We start from the raw sequence: 18,387 nt of genomic DNA on the forward strand, positions 1-18,387 counted from the left end.
TGCTTTAGAGGGCGAGAACCAGGTCAGAGGAGCTGCTTTATAGGGAGAGAACCAGGTGAGCAGAGCTGCTCTAGAGCCTAAGAACCAGGTCAGCAGAGCTGCTCTAGAGACAGAGAACCAGGTCAGCAGAGCTGCTGTAGAGCCAGAGAAACCAGGTCAGCAGAGCTGCTTTAGAGGGCGAGAACCAGGCCAGCAGAGCTGCTCTAGAGCCAGAGAAACCAGGTCAGCAGAGCTGCTTTAGAGGTAGAGAGCCAGGCCAGCAGAACTGCTTTAGAGCCAGAGAACCATGTCAGCAGAGCTGCTTTAGAGTCAGAGAGCCAGGTCAGCAGAGCTGCTCTAGAGCCTAAGAACCAGGCCAGCAGAGCTGCTCTAGAGCCTAAGAACCAGGTCAGCAGAGCTGCTTTCGAGGGAGAGAACCAGGTCCACAACGCTGCTCTAGAGCCTAAGAACCAGGTCAGCACAGCTGCTCTAGAGCCAGAGAACCAGGTCAGCAGAGCTGCTTTAGAGCCAGAGAACCAGGTCAGCAGAGCTGCTCTAGAGGCAGAGAACCAGGTCAGCAAAGCTGCTGTAGAGTCAGAGAAACCAGGTCAGCTGATCTGCTTTAGAGGCAGAGAACCTTGTCAGTAGAGCTGCTCTAGAGCCAGAGGACCAGGTCAGCCGAGCTGCTGTAGAGCCAGAGAACCAGGTCAGCAGAGCTGCTCTAGAGCCAGAGAAACCAGGTCAGCAGAGCTGCTTTAGAGGGAGGGAACCAGGTCAGCCGAGATGCTGTAGAGCCAGAGAAACCAGGTCAGCAGAGCTGCTTTAGAGGGAGAGAACCAGGTCAGCAGAGCTGCTTTAGAGGGAGAGAACCAGGTCAGCAGAGCTGCTCTAGAGCCTAAGAACCAGGTCAGCAGAGCTGCTCTAGAGACAGAGAACCAGGTCAGCAGAGCTGCTGTAGAGCCAGAGAAACCAGGTCAGCAGAGCTGCTTCAGAGGGAGAGAACCAGGTCAGCAGAGCTGCTCTAGAGCCTAAGAACCAAGTCAGAACAGCTGCTCTAGAGCCAGAGAACCAGGTCATGAGAGCTGCTTTAGAGCCAGAGAACCAGGTCAGCAGAGCTGCTTCAGAGCCAGAGTATCGGGTCAGCAGAGCTGCTCTAGAGGCAGAGAACCAGGTCAGCAGAGCTGCTCTAGAGGCAGAGAACCAGGTCAGCAGGGCTGCTTTAGAGGGAGAGAACCAGGTCAGCCGAGCTGCCCTAGAGCCAGAGAAACCAGGTCAACAGAGCTGCTTTAGAGGGAGAGAACCAGGTGAGCCGAGCTGCTGTAGAGCCAGAGAAACCAGGTCAGCAGAGCTGCTTTAGAGGGAGAGAACCAGGCCAGCAGAACTGCTTTAGAGCCAGAGAACCAGGTCAGCAGAGCTGCTTTAGAGGGAGAGAACCAGGTGAGCAGAGCTGCTCTAGAGCCTAAGAACCAGGTCAGCAGAGCTTCTCTAGAGACAGAGAACCAGGTGAGCAGAGCTGCTGTAGAGCCAGAGAAACCAGTTCAGTAGAGCTGCTTTAGAGGGAGAGAACCAGGTCAGCAGAGCTGCTCTAGAGCCTAAGAACCAGGTCAGAACAGCTGCTCTAGAGCCAGAGAACCAGGTCAGCAGAGCTGCTTTAGAGCCAGAGAACCAGGTCAGTAGAGATGCTTCAGAGCCAGAGTATCAGATCAGCAGAGCTGCTTTAGAGCCAGAGAACCAGGTCAGCAGAGCTGCTGTAGAGGCAGAGAACCAGGTCAGTAGAGCTGCTGTGGAGTCAGAGAAACCAGTTCAGCGGAGCTGCTTTAGAGGGAGAGAACCAGTTCAGCACAGCTGCTCTAGAGCCAAAGAACCAGGTCAGCAGAGCTGCTTTAGAGCCAGAGAACCAGGTCAGCAGAGCTGCTATAGAGAGAGAGAACCAGGTCAGCAGAGCTGCTTTAGAGGGCGAGAACCAGGCCAGCCGAGTTGCTCTAGAGCCTAAGAACCAGGTCAGCACAGCTCCTCTAGAGCCAGAGAACCAGGTCAGCAGAGCTGCTTTAGAACCAGAGAACCAGGTCAGCAGAGCTGCTCTAGAGGCAGAGAACCAGGTCAGCAAAGCTGCTGTAGAGTCAGAGAAACCAGGTCAGCTGATCTGCTTTAGAGGCAGAGAACCTGGTCAGCAGAGCTGCTCTAGAGCCAGAGGACCAGGTCAGCCGAGCTGCTGTAGAGCCAGAGAACCAGGTCAGCAGAGCTGCTCTAGAGCCAGAGAAACCAGGTCAGCAGAACTGCTTTAGAGGGAGAGAACAGGTCAGCCGAGATGCTGTAGAGCCAGAGAAACCAGGTCAGCAGAGCTGCTTTAGAGGGAGAGAACCAGGTCAGAGGAGCTGCTTTAGAGGGAGAGAACCATGTGAGCAGAGCTGCTCTAGAGCCTAAGAACCAGGTCAGCAGAGCTGCTCTAGGGACAGAGAACCAGGTCAGCAGAGCTGCTGTAGAGCCAGAGAAACCAGGTCAGCAGAGCTGCTTTAGAGGGCGAGAACCAGGCCAGCAGAGCTGCTCTAGAGCCAGAGAAACCAGGTCAGCAGAGCTGCTTTAGAGGGAGAGAGCCAGGCCAGCAGAACTGCTTTAGAGCCAGAGAACCATGTCAGCAGAGCTGCTTTAGAGTCAGAGAACCAGGTCAGCAGAGCTGCTCTAGAGCCTAAGAACCAGGCCAGCAGAGCTGCTCTAGAGCCTAAGAACCAGGTCAGCAGAGCTGCTTTCGAGGGAGAGAACCAGGTCCACAACGCTGCTCTAGAGCCTAAGAACCAGGTCAGCACAGCTGCTCTAGAGCCAGAGAACCAGGTCAGCACAGCTGCTTTAGAGCCAGAGAACCAGGTCAGCAGAGCTGCTCTAGAGGCAGAGAACCAGGTCAGCAAAGCTGCTGTAGAGTCAGAGAAACCAGGTCAGCTGATCTGCTTCAGAGGCAGAGAACCTGGTCAGTAGAGCTGCTCTAGAGCCAGAGGACCAGGTCAGCCGAGCTGCTGTAGAGCCAGAGAACCAGGTCAGCAGAGCTGCTCTAGAGCCAGAGAAACCAAGTCAGCAGAGCTGCTTTAGAGGGAGAGAACCAGGTCAGCCGAGATGCTGTAGAGCCAGAGAAACTAGGTCAGCAGAGCTGCTTTAGAGGGAGAGAACCAGGTCAGCAGAGCTGCTCTAGAACCAGAGAACCCAGTTCAGCAGAGCTGCTTTAGAGGGAGAGAACCAGGTCAGCCGAACTGCTATAGAGCCAGAGAACCAGGTCAGCAGAGCTGCTTTAGATCCAGAGAACCAGGTCAGCAGAGCTGCTCTAGAGCCTAAGAACCAGGTCAGCACAGCTGCTCTAGAGCCACAGAACCAGGTCAGCAGAGCTGCTTTAGAGCCAGAGAACCAGGTCAGCAGAGCTGCTCTAGAGCCTGAGAACCAGGTCAGCAGAGCTGCTCTAGAGCCAGAGAACCAGGTCAGTATAGCTGCTGTAGAGCCAGAGAAACCAGGTCAGCAAAGCTGCTTTAGAGGGAGAGAACCAGGTCAGCAGAGATGTGTTAGAGCCAGAGAACCAGGTAAGCAGAGCTGCTCTAGAGGCAGAGAACCAGGCCAGTAGAGCTGCTGTAGAGTCAAAGAAACCAGGTCAGCAGAGCTGCTTTAGAGGGAGAGAACCAGGTCAGCAGAGCTGCTGTAGTGTCAGAGAAACCAGGTCAGCAGAGCTGCTTTAGAGGGAGAGAACCAGCTCAGCAGAGCTGCTCTAGAACCAGAGAAACCACTTCAGCAGAGCTGCTTTAGAGGGAGAGAACCAGGTCAGCCAAGCTGCTATAGAGCTAGAGAAACCAGGTCAGCAAAGCTGCTTTAGAGGGAGAGAACCAGATCAGCAGAGCTGCTTTAGAGGGATAGAACCAGGTGAGCCGAGCTGCTGTAGAGCCAGAGAAACCAGGTCAGCAGAGCTGCCTTAGAGGGAGAGAACCAAGCCAGCAGAACTGCTTTAGAGCCAGACAACCAGGTCAGCAGAGCTGCTTTAGAGGGAGAGAACCAGGTCAGCCGAGATGCTGTAGAGCCAGAGAAACCAGGTCAGCAGAGCTGCTTTAGAGGGAGAGAACCAGGTCAGAGGAGCTGCTTTAGAGGGAGAGAACCAGGTGAGCAGAGCTGCTCTAGAGCCTAAGAACCAGGTCAGCAGAGCTGCTCTAGAGCCTAAGAACCAGGTCAGCAGAGCTGCTCTAGAGACAGAGAACCAGGTCAGCAGAGCTGCTGTAGGGCCAGAGAAACCAGGTCAGCACAGCTGCTTTAGAGGACGAGAACCAGGCCAGCAGAGCTGCTCTAGAGCCAGAGAAACCAGGTCAGCAGGGCTGCTTTAGAGGGAGAGAGCCAGGCCAGCAGAACTGCTTTAGAGCCAGAGAACCATGTCAGCAGAGCTGCTTTAGAGTCAGAGAACCAGGTCAGCAGAGCTGCTCTAGAGCCTAAGAACCAGGCCAGCAGAGCTGCTCTAGAGCCTAAGAACCAGGTCAGCAGAGCTGCTTTCGAGGGAGAGAACCAGGTCCACAACGCTACTCTAGAGCCTAAGAACCAGGTCAGCACAGCTGGTCTAGAGCCAGAGAACCAGGTCAGCAGAGCTGCTTTAGAGCCAGAGAACCAGGTCAGCAGAGCTGCTCTAGAGGCAGAGAACCAGGTCAGCAAAGCTGCTGTAGAGTCAGAGAAACCAGGTCAGCTGATCTGCTTTAGAGGCAGAGAACCTGGTCAGTAGAGCTGCTCTAGAGCCAGAGGACCAGGTCAGCCGAGCTGCTGTAGAGCCAGAGAACCAGGTCAGCAGAGCTGCTCTAGAGCCAGAGAAACCAGGTCAGCAGAGCTGCTTTAAAAGGAGAGAACCAGGTCAGCCGAGATGCTGTAGAGCCAGAGAAACCATGTCAGCAGAGCTGCTTTAGAGGGAGAGAACCAGGTCAGCAGAGCTGCTTTAGAGGGAGAGAACCAGGTCAGCAGAGCTGCTCTAGAGACAGAGAACCAGGTCAGCAGAGCTGCTGTAGAGCCAGAGAAACCAGGTCAGCAGAGCTGCTTCAGAGGGAGAGAACCAGGTCAGCAGAGCTGCTCTAGAGCCAGAGAAACCAGGTCAGCAAAGCTGCTTTAGAGGGAGAGAACCAGGCCAGCAGAACTGCTTTAGAGCCAGAGAACCATGTCAGCAGAGCTGCTTTAGAGTCAGGCTCTAGAGCAGCTCTGCTGACCTGGTTCTCTAAGAACCAGGCCAGCAGAGCTGCTCTAGAGCCTAAGAACCAGGTCAGCAGAGCTGCTCTAGAGACAGAGAACCAGGTCAGCAGAGCTGCTGTAGAGCCAGAGAAACCAGGTCAGCAGAGCTGCTTTAGTGGGAGAGAACCAGGTCAACAGAGCTGCTTTAGAGCCTAAGAACCAGGTCAGAACAGCTGCTCTAGAGCCAGAGAACCAGGTCATGAGAGCTGCTTTACAGCCAGAGAACCAGGTCAGCAGAGCTGCTTCAGAGCCAGAGTATCCGGTCAGCAGATCTGCTCTAGAGGCAGAGAACCAGGTCAGCAGAGCTGCTCTAGAGGCAGAGAGCCAGGTCAGCAGAGCTGCTTTAGAGGGAGAGAACCAGGTCAGCCGAGCTGCCCTAGAGCCAGAGAAACCAGGTCAACAGAGCTGCTTTAGAGGGAGAGAACCAGGTGAGCCGAGCTGCTTTAGAGCCAGAGAAACCAGGTCAGCAGAGCTGCTTTAGAGGGAGAGAACCAGGCCAGCAGAACTGCTTTAGAGCCAGAGAACCAGGTCAGCAGAGCTGCTTTAGAGGGAGAGAACCAGGTGTGCAGAGCTGCTCTAGAGCCTAAGAACCAGGTCAGCAGAGCTTCTCTAGAGATAGAGAACCAGGCGAGCAGAGCTGCTGTAGAACCAGAGAAACCAGTTCAGTAGAGCTGCTTTAGAGGGAGAGAACCAGGTCAGAAGAGCTGCTCTAGAGCCTAAGAACTAGGTCAGAACAGCTGCTCTAGAGCCAGAGAACCAGATCAGCAGAGCTGCTTTAGAGCCAGAGAACCAGGACAGCAGAGCTGCTGTAGAGGCAGAGAACCAGATCAGTAGAGCTGCCGTGGAGTCAGAGAAACCAGGTCAGCAGAGCTGCTTTAGAGGGAGAGAACCAGGTCAGCACAGCTGCTCTAGAGCCAAAGAACCAGGTCAGCAGAGCTGCTGTAGAGCCAGAGAAACCAGGTCAGCAGAGCTGCTTTAGAGGGAGAGAACCAGGTCAGCAGAGCTGCTTTAGAGCCAGAGAACCAGGTCAGCAGAGCTGCTTTAGAGGGAGAGAACCAGGTCAGCAGAGCTGCTTTAGAGCCAGAGAACCAGGTCAGCCGAGCTGCTCTAGAGCCTAAGAACCAGGTCAGCACAGCTCCTCTAGAGCCAGAGAACCAGGTCAGCAGAGCTGCTTTAGAACCAGAGAACCAGGTCAGCAGAGCTGCTCTAGAGGCAGAGAACCAGGTCAGCAAAGCTGCTGTAGAGTCAGAGAAACCAGGTCAGCTGATCTGCTTTAGAGGCAGAGAACCTGGTCAGCAGAGCTGCTCTAGAGCCAGAGGACCAGGTCAGCCGAGCTGCTGTAGAGCCAGAGAACCAGGTCAGTAGAGCTGCTCTAGAGCCAGAGAAACCAGGTCAGCAGAACTGCTTTAGAGGGAGAGAACCAGGTCAGCCGAGATGCTGTAGAGCCAGAGAAACCAGGTCAGCAGAGCTGCTTTAGAGGGAGAGAACCAGGTCAGAGGAGCTGCTTTAGAGAGAGAGAACCAGGTGAGCAGAGCTGCTCTAGAGCCTAAGAACCAGGTCAGCAGAGCTGCTCTAGAGCCTAAGGACCAGGTCAGCAGAGCTGCTCTAGAGACAGAGAACCAGGTCAGCAGAGCTGCTGTAGAGCCAGAGAAACCAGGTCAGCAGAGCTGCTTTAGAGGGTGAGAACCAGTCCAGCAGAGCTGCTCTAGAGCCAGAGAAACCAGGTCAGCAGAGCTGCTTTAGAGGGAGAGAGCCAGGCCAGCAGAACTGCTTTAGAGCCAGAGAACCATGTCAGCAGAGCTGCTTTAGAGTCAGAGAACCAGGTCAGCAGAGCTGCTCTAGAGCCTAAGAACCAGGCCAGCAGAGCTGCTCTAGAGCCTAAGAACCAGGTCAGCACAGCTGGTCTAGAGCCAGAGAACCAGGTCAGCAGAGCTGCTTTAGAGCCAGAGAACCAGGTCAGCAGAGCTGCTCTAGAGGCAGAGAACCAGGTCAGCAAAGCTGCTGTAGAGTCAGAGAAACCAGGTCAGCTGATCTGCTTTAGAGGCAGAGAACCTGGTCAGTAGAGCTGCTCTAGAGCCAGAGGACCAGGTCAGCTGAGCTGCTGTAGAGCCAGAGAACCAGGTCAGCAGAGCTGCTCTAGAGCCAGAGAAACCAGGTCAGCAGAGCTGCTTTAGAGGGAGAGAACCAGGTCAGCCGAGATGCTGTAGAGCCAGAGAAACCAGGTCAGCAGAGCTGCTTTAGAGGGAGAGAACCAGGTCAGCAGAGCTGCTTTAGAGGGAGAGAACCAGGTCAGCAGAGCTGCTCTAGAGACAGTGAACCAGGTCAGCAGAGCTGCTGTAGAGCCAGAGAAACCAGGTCAGCAGAGCTGCTTCAGAGGGAGAGAACCAGGTCAGCAGAGCTGCTCTAGAGCCAGAGAAACCAGGTCAGCAAAGTTGCTTTAGAGACAGAGAACCAGGTCAGCAGAGCTGCTGTAGAGCCAGAGAACCATGTCAGCAGAGCTGCTTTAGAGTCAGGCTCTAGAGCAGCTCTGCTGACCTGGTTCTCTAAGAACCAGGCCAGCAGAGCTGCTCTAGAGCCTAAGAACCAGGTCAGCAGAGCTGCTCTAGAGACAGAGAACCAGGTCAGCAGAGCTGCTGTAGAGCCAGAGAAACCAGGTCAGCAGAGCTGCTTTAGTGGGAGAGAACCAGGTCAACAGAGCTGCTTTAGAGCCTAAGAACCAGGTCAGAACAGCTGCTCTAGAGCCAGAGAACCAGGTCATGAGAGCTGCTTTACAGCCAGAGAACCAGGTCAGCAGAGCTGCTCTAGAGCCAGAGAAACCAGGTCAGCAGAGCTGCTTTAAAAGGAGAGAACCAGGTCAGCCGAGATGCTGTAGAGCCAGAGAAACCATGTCAGCAGAGCTGCTTTAGAGGGAGAGAACCAGGTCAGCAGAGCTGCTTTAGAGGGAGAGAACCAGGTCAGCAGAGCTGCTCTAGAGACAGAGAACCAGGTCAGCAGAGCTGCTGTAGAGCCAGAGAAACCAGGTCAGCAGAGCTGCTTCAGAGGGAGAGAACCAGGTCAGCAGAGCTGCTCTAGAGCCAGAGAAACCAGGTCAGCAAAGCTGCTTTAGAGGGAGAGAACCAGGCCAGCAGAACTGCTTTAGAGCCAGAGAACCATGTCAGCAGAGCTGCTTTAGAGTCAGGCTCTAGAGCAGCTCTGCTGACCTGGTTCTCTAAGAACCAGGCCAGCAGAGCTGCTCTAGAGCCTAAGAACCAGGTCAGCAGAGCTGCTCTAGAGACAGAGAACCAGGTCAGCAGAGCTGCTGTAGAGCCAGAGAAACCAGGTCAGCAGAGCTGCTTTAGTGGGAGAGAACCAGGTCAACAGAGCTGCTTTAGAGCCTAAGAACCAGGTCAGAACAGCTGCTCTAGAGCCAGAGAACCAGGTCATGAGAGCTGCTTTACAGCCAGAGAACCAGGTCAGCAGAGCTGCTTCAGAGCCAGAGTATCCAGTCAGCAGATCTGCTCTAGAGGCAGAGAACCAGGTCAGCAGAGCTGCTCTAGAGGCAGAGAGCCAGGTCAGCAGAGCTGCTTTAGAGGGAGAGAACCAGGTCAGCCGAGCTGCCCTAGAGCCAGAGAAACCAGGTCAACAGAGCTGCTTTAGAGGGAGAGAACCAGGTGAGCCGAGCTGCTGTAGAGCCAGAGAAACCAGGTCAGCAGAGCTGCTTTAGAGGGAGAGAACCAGGCCAGCAGAACTGCTTTAGAGCCAGAGAACCAGGTCAGCAGAGCTGCTTTAGAGGGAGAGAACCAGGTGTGCAGAGCTGCTCTAGAGCCTAAGAACCAGGTCAGCAGAGCTTCTCTAGAGACAGAGAACCAGGCGAGCAGAGCTGCTGTAGAACCAGAGAAACCAGTTCAGTAGAGCTGCTTTAGAGGGAGAGAACCAGGTCAGCAGAGCTGCTCTAGAGCCTAAGAACTAGGTCAGAACAGCTGCTCTAGAGCCAGAGAACCAGATCAGCAGAGCTGCTTTAGAGCCAGAGAACCAGGACAGCAGAGCTGCTGTAGAGGCAGAGAACCAGATCAGTAGAGCTGCTGTGGAGTCAGAGAAACCAGGTCAGCAGAGCTGCTTTAGAGGGAGAGAACCAGGTCAGCACAGCTGCTCTAGAGCCAAAGAACCAGGTCAGCAGAGCTGCTGTAGAGCCAGAGAAACCAGGTCAGCAGAGCTGCTTTAGAGGGAGAGAACCAGGTCAGCAGAGCTGCTTTAGAGCCAGAGAACCAGGTCAGCAGAGCTGCTTTAGAGGGAGAGAACCAGGTCAGCAGAGCTGCTTTAGAGCCAGAGAACCAGGTCAGCCGAGCTGCTCTAGAGCCTAAGAACCAGGTCAGCACAGCTCCTCTAGAGCCAGAGAACCAGGTCAGCAGAGCTGCTTTAGAACCAGAGAACCAGGTCAGCAGAGCTGCTCTAGAGGCAGAGAACCAGGTCAGCAAAGCTGCTGTAGAGTCAGAGAAACCAGGTCAGCTGATCTGCTTTAGAGGCAGAGAACCTGGTCAGCAGAGCTGCTCTAGAGCCAGAGGACCAGGTCAGCCGAGCTGCTGTAGAGCCAGAGAACCAGGTCAGTAGAGCTGCTCTAGAGCCAGAGAAACCAGGTCAGCAGAACTGCTTTAGAGGGAGAGAACCAGGTCAGCAGAGCTGCTTTAGAGGGAGAGAACCAGGTCAGAGGAGCTGCTTTAGAGAGAGAGAACCAGGTGAGCAGAGCTGCTCTAGAGCCTAAGAACCAGGTCAGCAGAGCTGCTCTAGAGCCTAAGGACCAGGTCAGCAGAGCTGCTCTAGAGACAGAGAACCAGGTCAGCAGAGCTGCTGTAGAGCCAGAGAAACCAGGTCAGCAGAGCTGCTTTAGAGGGTGAGAACCAGTCCAGCAGAGCTGCTCTAGAGCCAGAGAAACCAGGTCAGCAGAGCTGCTTTAGAGGGAGAGAGCCAGGCCAGCAGAACTGCTTTAGAGCCAGAGAACCATGTCAGCAGAGCTGCTTTAGAGTCAGAGAACCAGGTCAGCAGAGCTGCTCTAGAGCCTAAGAACCAGGCCAGAAGAGCTGCTCTAGAGCCTAAGAACCAGGTCAGCACAGCTGGTCTAGAGCCAGAGAACCAGGTCAGCAGAGCTGCTTTAGAGCCAGAAAACCAGGTCAGCAGAGCTGCTCTAGAGGCAGAGAACCAGGTCAGCAAAGCTGCTGTAGAGTCAGAGAAACCAGGTCAGCTGATCTGCTTTAGAGGCAGAGAACCTGTTCAGTAGAGCTGCTCTAGAGCCAGAGGACCAGGTCAGCTGAGCTGCTGTAGAGCCAGAGAACCAGGTCAGCAGAGCTGCTCTAGAGCCAGAGAAACCAGGTCAGCAGAGCTGCTTTAGAGGGAGAGAACCAGGTCAGCCGAGATGCTGTAGAGCCAGAGAAACCAGGTCAGCAGAGCTGCTTTAGAGGGAGAGAACCAGGTCAGCAGAGCTGCTTTAGAGGGAGAGAACCAGGTCAGCAGAGCTGCTCTAGAGACAGTGAACCAGGTCAGCAGAGCTGCTGTAGAGCCAGAGAAACCAGGTCAGCAGAGCTGCTTCAGAGGGAGAGAACCAGGTCAGCAGAGCTGCTCTAGAGCCAGAGAAACCAGGTCAGCAAAGCTGCTTTAGAGACAGAGAACCAGGTCAGCAGAGCTGCTGTAGAGCCAGAGAACCATGTCAGCAGAGCTGCTTTAGAGTCAGGCTCTAGAGCAGCTCTGCTGACCTGGCTCTCTAAGAACCAGGCCAGCAGAGCTGCTCTAGAGCCTAAGAACCAGGTCAGCAGAGCTGCTCTAGAGACAGAGAACCAGGTCAGCAGAGCTGCTGTAGAGCCAGAGAAACCAGGTCAGCAGAGCTGCTTTAGTGGGAGAGAACCAGGTCAACAGTGCTGCTCTAGAGCCTAAGAACCAGGTCAGAACAGCTGCTCTAGAGCCTGAGAACCAGGTCATGAGAGCTGATTTAGAGCCAGAGAACCAGGTCAGCAGAGCTGCTTCAGAGCCAGAGTATCCGGTCAGCAGAGCTGCTCTAGAGGCAGAGAACCAGGTCAGCAGAGCTGCTCTAGAGGCAGAGAGCCAAGTCAGCAGAGCTGCTTTAGAGGGAGAGAACCAGGTCAGCCGAGCTGCCCTAGAGCCAGAGAAACCAGGTTAACAGAGCTGCTTTAGAGGGAGAGAACCAGGTGAGCCGAGCTGCTGTAGAGCCAGAGAAACCAGGTCAGCAGAGCTGCTTTATAGGGAGAGAACCAGGCCAGCATAACTGCTTTAGAGCCAGAGAACCAGGTCAGCAGAGCTGCTTTAGAGGGAGAGAACCAGGTGAGCAGAGCTGCTCTAGAGCCTAAGAACCAGGTCAGCAGAGCTTCTGTAGAGACAGAGAACCAGGTGAGCAGAGCTGCTGTAGAGCCAGAGAAACCAGTTCAGTAGAGCTGCTTTAGAGGGAGAGAACCAGGTCAGCAGAGCTGCTCTAGAGCCTAAGAACCAGGTCAGAACAGCTGCTCTAGAGCCAGAGAACCAGGTCAGCAGAGCTGCTTTAGAGCCAGAGAACCAGGTCAGTAGAGATGCTTCAGAGCCAGAGTATCAGATCAGCAGAGCTGCTTTAGAGCCAGAGAACCAGGACAGCAGAGCTGCTGTAGAGGCAGAGAACCAGGTCAGTAGAGCTGCTGTAGAGTCAGAGAAACCAGGTCAGCAGAGCTGCTTTAGAGGGAGAGAACCAGGTCAGCACAGCTGCTCTAGAGCCAAAGAACCAGGTCAGCACAGCTGCTGTAGAGCCAGAGAAACCAGGTCAGCAGAGCTGCTTTAGAGGGAGAGAACCAGGCCAGCAGAACTACTTTAGAGCCAGAGAACCAGGTGAGCAGAGCTGCTTTAGAGGGAGAGAACCAGGTGAGCAGAGCTGCTCTAGAGCCTAAGAACCAGGTCAGCAGAGCTGCTCTAGAGACAGAGAACCAGGTCAGCCGAGCTGCTGTAGAGCCAGAAAAACCAGGTCAGCAGAGCTGCTTTAGAGGGAGAGAACCAGGTCAGCAGAGGTGCTCTAGAGCCTAAGAACCAGGTCAGAACAGCTGCTCTAGAGCCGGAGAACCAGGTCAGCAGAGCTGCTTTAGAGCCAGAGACCCATGTCAGTAGAGCTGCTTCAGAGCCAGAGTATCAGGTCAGCAGAGCTGCTTTAGAGCCATAGAACCAGGTCAGCAGAGCTTCTGTAGAGGCAGAGAACCAGGTCAGCAGAGCTGCTGTAGAGGCAGAGAAACCAGGTCAGCAGAGCTGCTTTAGAGGGAGAGAACCAGGTCAGCACAGCTGCTCTAGAGCCAAAGAACCAGGTCAGCATATCTGCTGTAGAGACAGAGAAACCAGGTCAGCAGAGCTGCTTTAGAGGGAGAGAAGCAGGTCAGCAGAGCTGCTTTAGAGCCAGAGAACCAGGTCAGCAGAGCTGCTTTAGAGCCAGAGAACCAGGTCAGCAGAGCTGCTCTAGAGCCAGAGAACCAGGTCAGCAGAACTGCTTTAGAGCCAGAGAACCAGGTCAGCAGAGCTGCTTTAGAGCCAGAGAACCAGGTCAGCAGAGCTGCTCTAGAGCCTAAAAACAGGTCAGGAGAGCTGCTCTAGAGCCTAAGAGCCAGGTCAGCAGAGCTGCACTAGAGCCAGTGAACCAGGTCAGCAGAGCTGCTGTAGAGCCAGAGACACCAGGTCAGCAGAGCTGCTTTAGAGGGAGAGAACCAGGTCAGCAGAGCTGCCCTAGAGCCAGAGAAACCAGGTCAGCAGAGCTGCTTTAGAGGGAGAGAACCAGGTGAGCCGAGCTGCTGTAGAGCCAGAGAAACCAGGTCAGCAGAGCTGCTTTAGAGCGAGAGAACAAGGCCAGCAGAACTGCTTTAGAGTCAGAGAACCAGGTCAGCAGAGCTGCTTTAGAGCCTAAGAACCAGGTCAGCAGAGCTGCTCTAGAGACAGAGAACCAGGTCAGCAGAGCTGCTGTAGAGCCAGAGAACCCAGGGCAGTAGAGCTGCTTTAGAGGGAGAGAACCATGTCAGCAGAGCTGCTCTAGAGCCTAAGAACCAGGTCAGAACAGCTGCTCTAGAGCCAGAGAACCAGGTCAGCAGAGCTGCTTTAGAGCCAGAGACCAGGTCAGTAGAGCTGCTTCAGAGCCAGAGTATCAGGTCAGCAGAGCTGCTTTAGAGCCAGAGAACCAGGTCAGCAGAGCTGCTGTAGAGGCAGCGAACCAGGTCAGCAGAGCTGCTGTGGAGTCAGAGAAACCAGGTCAGCAGAGCTGCTTTAGAGGGAGAAAACCAGGTCAGCACAGCTGCTCTAGAGCCAAAGAACCAGGTCAGCAGAGCTGCTGTAGAGCCAGAGAAACTAGGTCAGCAGAGCTGCTTTAGAGGGAGAGAACCAGGCCAGCAGAACTGCTTTAGAGCCAGAGAACCAGGTCAGCAGAGCTGCTTTAGAGCCAGAGAACCAGGTCAGCAGAGCTGCTCTAGAGCCTAAGAACCAGGTCAGCAGAACTGCTTTAGAGCCAGAGAACCAGGTCAGCAGAGCTGCTTTAGAGCCAGAGAACCAGGTCAGCAGAGCTGCTCTAGAGCCTAAAAAACAGGTCAGGAGAGCTGCTCTAGAGCCTAAGAACCAGGTCAGCAGAGCTGCACTAGAGCCAGAGAACCAGGTCGGCAGAGCTGCTGTAGAGCCAGAGACACCATGTCAGAAGAGCTGCTTTCGAGGGAGAGAACCATGTCCACAAAGCTGCTCTAGAGCCTAAGAACCAGGTCAGCACAGCTGCTCTAGAGACAGAGAACCAGGTCAGCAGAGCTGCTTTAGAACCAGGTCAGCAGAGCTGCTTTAGAGCCAGAGAACCAGGACAGCAGAGCTGCTGTAGAGGCAGAGAACCAGGTCAGAAGAGCTGCTGTAGAGTCAGAGAAACCAGGTCAGCAGAGCTGCTTTAGAGGGAGAGAACCAGGTCAGCACAGCTGCTCTAGAGCCAAAGAACCAGGTCAGCAGAGCTGCTGTAGAGCCAGAGAAACCAGGTCAGCAGAGCTGCTTTAGAGGGAGAGAACCAGGCCAGCAGAACTACTTTAGAGCCAGAGAACCAGGTCAGCAGAGCTGCTTTAGAGGGAGAGAACCAGGTGTGCAGAGCTGCTCTAGAGCCTAAGAACCAGGTCAGCAGAGCTGCTCTAGAGACAGAGAACCAGGTCAGCAGAGCTGCTGTAGAGCCAGAAAAACCAGGTCAGCAGAGCTGCTTTAGAGGGAGAGAACCAGGTCACCAGAGGTGCTCTAGAGCCTAAGAACCAGGTCAGAACAGCTGCTCTAGAGCCAGAGAACCAGGTCAGCAGAGCTGCTTTAGAGCCAGAGAACCATGTCAGTAGAGCTGCTTCAGAGCAAGAGTATCAGGTGAGCAGAGCTGCTTTAGAGCCATAGAACCAGGTCAGCAGAGCTTCTGTAGAGGCAGAGAACCAGGTCAGCAGAGCTGCTGTAGAGTCAGAGAAACCAGGTCAGCAGAGCTGCTTTAGAGGGAGAGAACCAGGTCAGCACAGCTGCTCTAGAGCCAAAGAACCAGGTCAGCAGATCTGCTGTAGAGACAGAGAAACCAGGTCAGCAGAGCTGCTTTAGAGGGAGAGAAGCAGGTCAGCAGAGCTGCTTTAGAGCCAGAGAACCAGGTCAGCAGAGCTGCTTTAGAGCCAGAGAACCAGGTCAGCAGAGCTGCTCTAGAGCCAGAGAACCAGGTCAGCAGAACTGTTTAGAGCCAGAGAACCAGGTCAGCAGAGCTGCTTTAGAGCCAGAGAACCAGGTCAGCAGAGCTGCTCTAGAGCCTAAAAAACAGGTCAGGAGAGCTGCTCTAGAGCCTAAGAGCCGGGTCAGCAGAGCTGCACTAGAGCCAGTGAACCAGGTCCGCAGAGCTGCTGTAGAGCCAGAGACACCAGGTCAGCAGAGCCGCTTTAGAGGGAGAGAACCAGGTCAGCAGAGCTGCCCTAGAGCCAGAGAAACCAGGTCAGCAGAGCTGCTTTAGAGGGAGAGAACCAGGTGAGCCGAGCTGCTGTAGAGCCAGAGAAACCAGGTCAGCAGAGCTGCTTTAGAGGGAGAGACCAAGGCCAGCATAACTGCTTTAGAGTCAGAGAACCAGGTCAGCAGAGCTGCTTTAGAGCCTAAGAACCAGGTCAGCAGAGCTGCTCTAGAGACAGAGAACCAGGTCAGCAGAGCTGCTGTAGAGCCAGAGAAACCAGGGCAGTAGAGCTGCTTTAGAGGGAGAGAACCAGGTCAGCAGAGCTGCTCTAGAGCCTAAGAACCAGGTCAGAACAGCTGCTCTAGAGCCAGAGAACCAGGTCAGCAGAGCTGCTTTAGAGCCAGAGACCAGGTCAGTAGAGCTGCTTCAGAGCAAGAGTATCAGGTCAGCAGAGCTGCTTTAGAGCCAGAGAACCAGGTCAGCAGAGCTGCTGTAGAGGCAGAGAACCAGGTCAGCAGAGCTGCTGTGGAGTCAGAGAAACCAGGTCAGCAGAGCTGCTTTAGAGGGAGAGAACCAGGTCAGCACAGCTGCTCTAGAGCCAAAGAACCAGGTCAGCAGAGCTGCTGTAGAGCCAGAGAAACTAGGTCAGCAGAGCTGCTTCAGAGGGAGAGAACCAGGCCAGCAGAACTGCTTTAGAGCCAGAGAACCAGGTCAGCAGAGCTGCTTTAGAGCCAGAGAACCAGGTCAGCAGAGCTGCTCTAGAGCCTAAGAACCAGGTCAGCAGAACTGCTTTAGAGCCAGAGAACCAGGTCAGCAGAGCTGCTTTAGAGCCAGAGAACCAGGTCAGCAGAGCTGCTCTAGAGCCTAAAAAACAGGTCAGGAGAGCTGCTCTAGAGCCTAAGAACCAGGTCAGCAGAGCTGCACTAGAGCCAGAGAACCAGGTCGGCAGAGCTGCTGTAGAGCCAGAGACACTAGGTCAGCAGAGCTGCTTTCGAGGGAGAGAACCATGTCCACAAAGCTGCTCTAGAGCCTAAGAACCAGGTCAGCACAGCTGCTCTAGAGCCAGAGAACCAGGTCAGCAGAGCTGCTTTAGAGCCAGAGAACCAGGTCAGCAGAGCTGCTTTAGAGCCAGAGAACCAGGTCAGCAGAGCTGCTGTAGAGTCAGAGAAACCAGGTCAGCCGAGCTGCTGTAGAGCCAGAGAGCCAGGTCGGCAGAGCTGCTCTAGAGCCAGAGAATCCAGGTCAGCAGAGCTGTTTTAGAAGGAGAGAACCAGGTCAGCTGAGCTGCTTTAGTGCCAGAGAACCAGGTCAGCAGAGCTGCTTTAGAGCCAGAGAACCAGGTCAGCAGAACTGCTCTAGAGCCTAAGAACCAGGTCAGCAGAGCTGCTCTAGAGCCAGAGAACCAGATCAGCAGAGCTGCTGTAGAGCCAGAGAAACAAGGTCAGCAGAGCTGCTTTAGAGGGAGAGAACCAGTTCAGCAGAGCTGCTTTTGAGCCAGAGAACCAGGTCAGCGAGCTGCTCTAGAGCCTAAGAACCAGGTCAGCACAGCTCCTCTAGAGCCAGAGAACCAGGTCAGCAGAGCTGCTTTAGAACCAGAGAACCAGGTCAGCAGAGCTGCTCTAGAGGCAGAGAACCAGGTCAGCAAACCTGCTGTAGAGTCAGAGAAACCAGGTCAGCAGAGCTGCTTTAGAGGGAGAGAACCAGGTCAGAGGAGCTGCTTTATAGGGAGAGAACCAGGTGAGCAGAGCTGCTCTAGAGCCTAAGAACCAGGTCAGCAGAGCTGCTCTAGAGACAGAGAACCAGGTCAGCAGAGCTGCTGTAGAGCCAGAGAAACCAGGTCAGCAGAGCTGCTTTAGAGGGCGAGAACCAGGCCAGCAGAGCTGCTCTAGAGCCAGAGAAACCAGGTCAGCAGAGCTGCTTTAGAGGTAGAGAGCCAGGCCAGCAGAACTGCTTTAGAGCCAGAGAACCATGTCAGCAGAGCTGCTTTAGAGCCAGAGAACCATGTCAGCAGAGCTGCTTTAGAGTCAGAGAGCCAGGTCAGCAGAGCTGCTCTAGAGCCTAAGAACCAGGCCAGCAGAGCTGCTCTAGAGCCTAAGAACCAGGTCAGCAGAGCTGCTTTCGAGGGAGAGAACCAGGTCCACAACGCTGCTCTAGAGCCTAAGAACCAGGTCAGCACAGCTGCTCTAGAGCCAGAGAACCAGGTCAGCAGAGCTGCTTTAGAGCCAGAGAACCAGGTCAGCAGAGCTGCTCTAGAGGCAGAGAACCAGGTCAGCAAAGCTGCTGTAGAGTCAGAGAAACCAGGTCAGCTGATCTGCTTTAGAGGCAGAGAACCTTGTCAGTAGAGCTGCTCTAGAGCCAGAGGACCAGGTCAGCCGAGCTGCTGTAGAGCCAGAGAACCAGGTCAGCAGAGCTGCTCTAGAGCCAGAGAAACCAGGTCAGCAGAGCTGCTTTAGAGGGAGGGAACCAGGTCAGCCGAGATGCTGTAGAGCCAGAGAAACCAGGTCAGCAGAGCTGCTTTAGAGGGAGAGAACCAGGTCAGCAGAGCTGCTTTAGAGGGAGAGAACCAGGTCAGCAGAGCTGCTCTAGAGCCTAAGAACCAGGTCAGCAGAGCTGCTCTAGAGACAGAGAACCAGGTCAGCAGAGCTGCTGTAGAGCCAGAGAAACCAGGTCAGCAGAGCTGCTTCAGAGGGAGAGAACCAGGTCAGCAGAGCTGCTCTAGAGCCTAAGAACCAAGTCAGAACAGCTGCTCTAGAGCCAGAGAACCAGGTCATGAGAGCTGCTTTAGAGCCAGAGAACCAGGTCAGCAGAGCTGCTTCAGAGCCAGAGTATCGGGTCAGCAGAGCTGCTCTAGAGGCAGAGAACCAGGTCAGCAGAGCTGCTCTAGAGGCAGAGAACCAGGTCAGCAGGGCTGCTTTAGAGGGAGAGAACCAGGTCAGCCGAGCTGCCCTAGAGCCAGAGAAACCAGGTCAACAGAGCTGCTTTAGAGGGAGAGAACCAGGTGAGCCGAGCTGCTGTAGAGCCAGAGAAACCAGGTCAGCAGAGCTGCTTTAGAGGGAGAGAACCAGGCCAGCAGAACTGCTTTAGAGCCAGAGAACCAGGTCAGCAGAGCTGCTTTAGAGGGAGAGAACCAGGTGAGCAGAGCTGCTCTAGAGCCTAAGAACCAGGTCAGCAGAGCTTCTCTAGAGACAGAGAACCAGGTGAGCAGAGCTGCTGAAGAGCCAGAGAAACCAGTTCAGTAGAGCTGCTTTAGAGGGAGAGAACCAGGTCAGCAGAGCTGCTCTAGA

This window comes from Triturus cristatus, chromosome 1_1 (assembly GCF_964204655.1).
Source record: "Triturus cristatus chromosome 1_1, aTriCri1.1, whole genome shotgun sequence".
Lineage (NCBI taxonomy): Eukaryota > Metazoa > Chordata > Amphibia > Caudata > Salamandridae > Triturus > Triturus cristatus.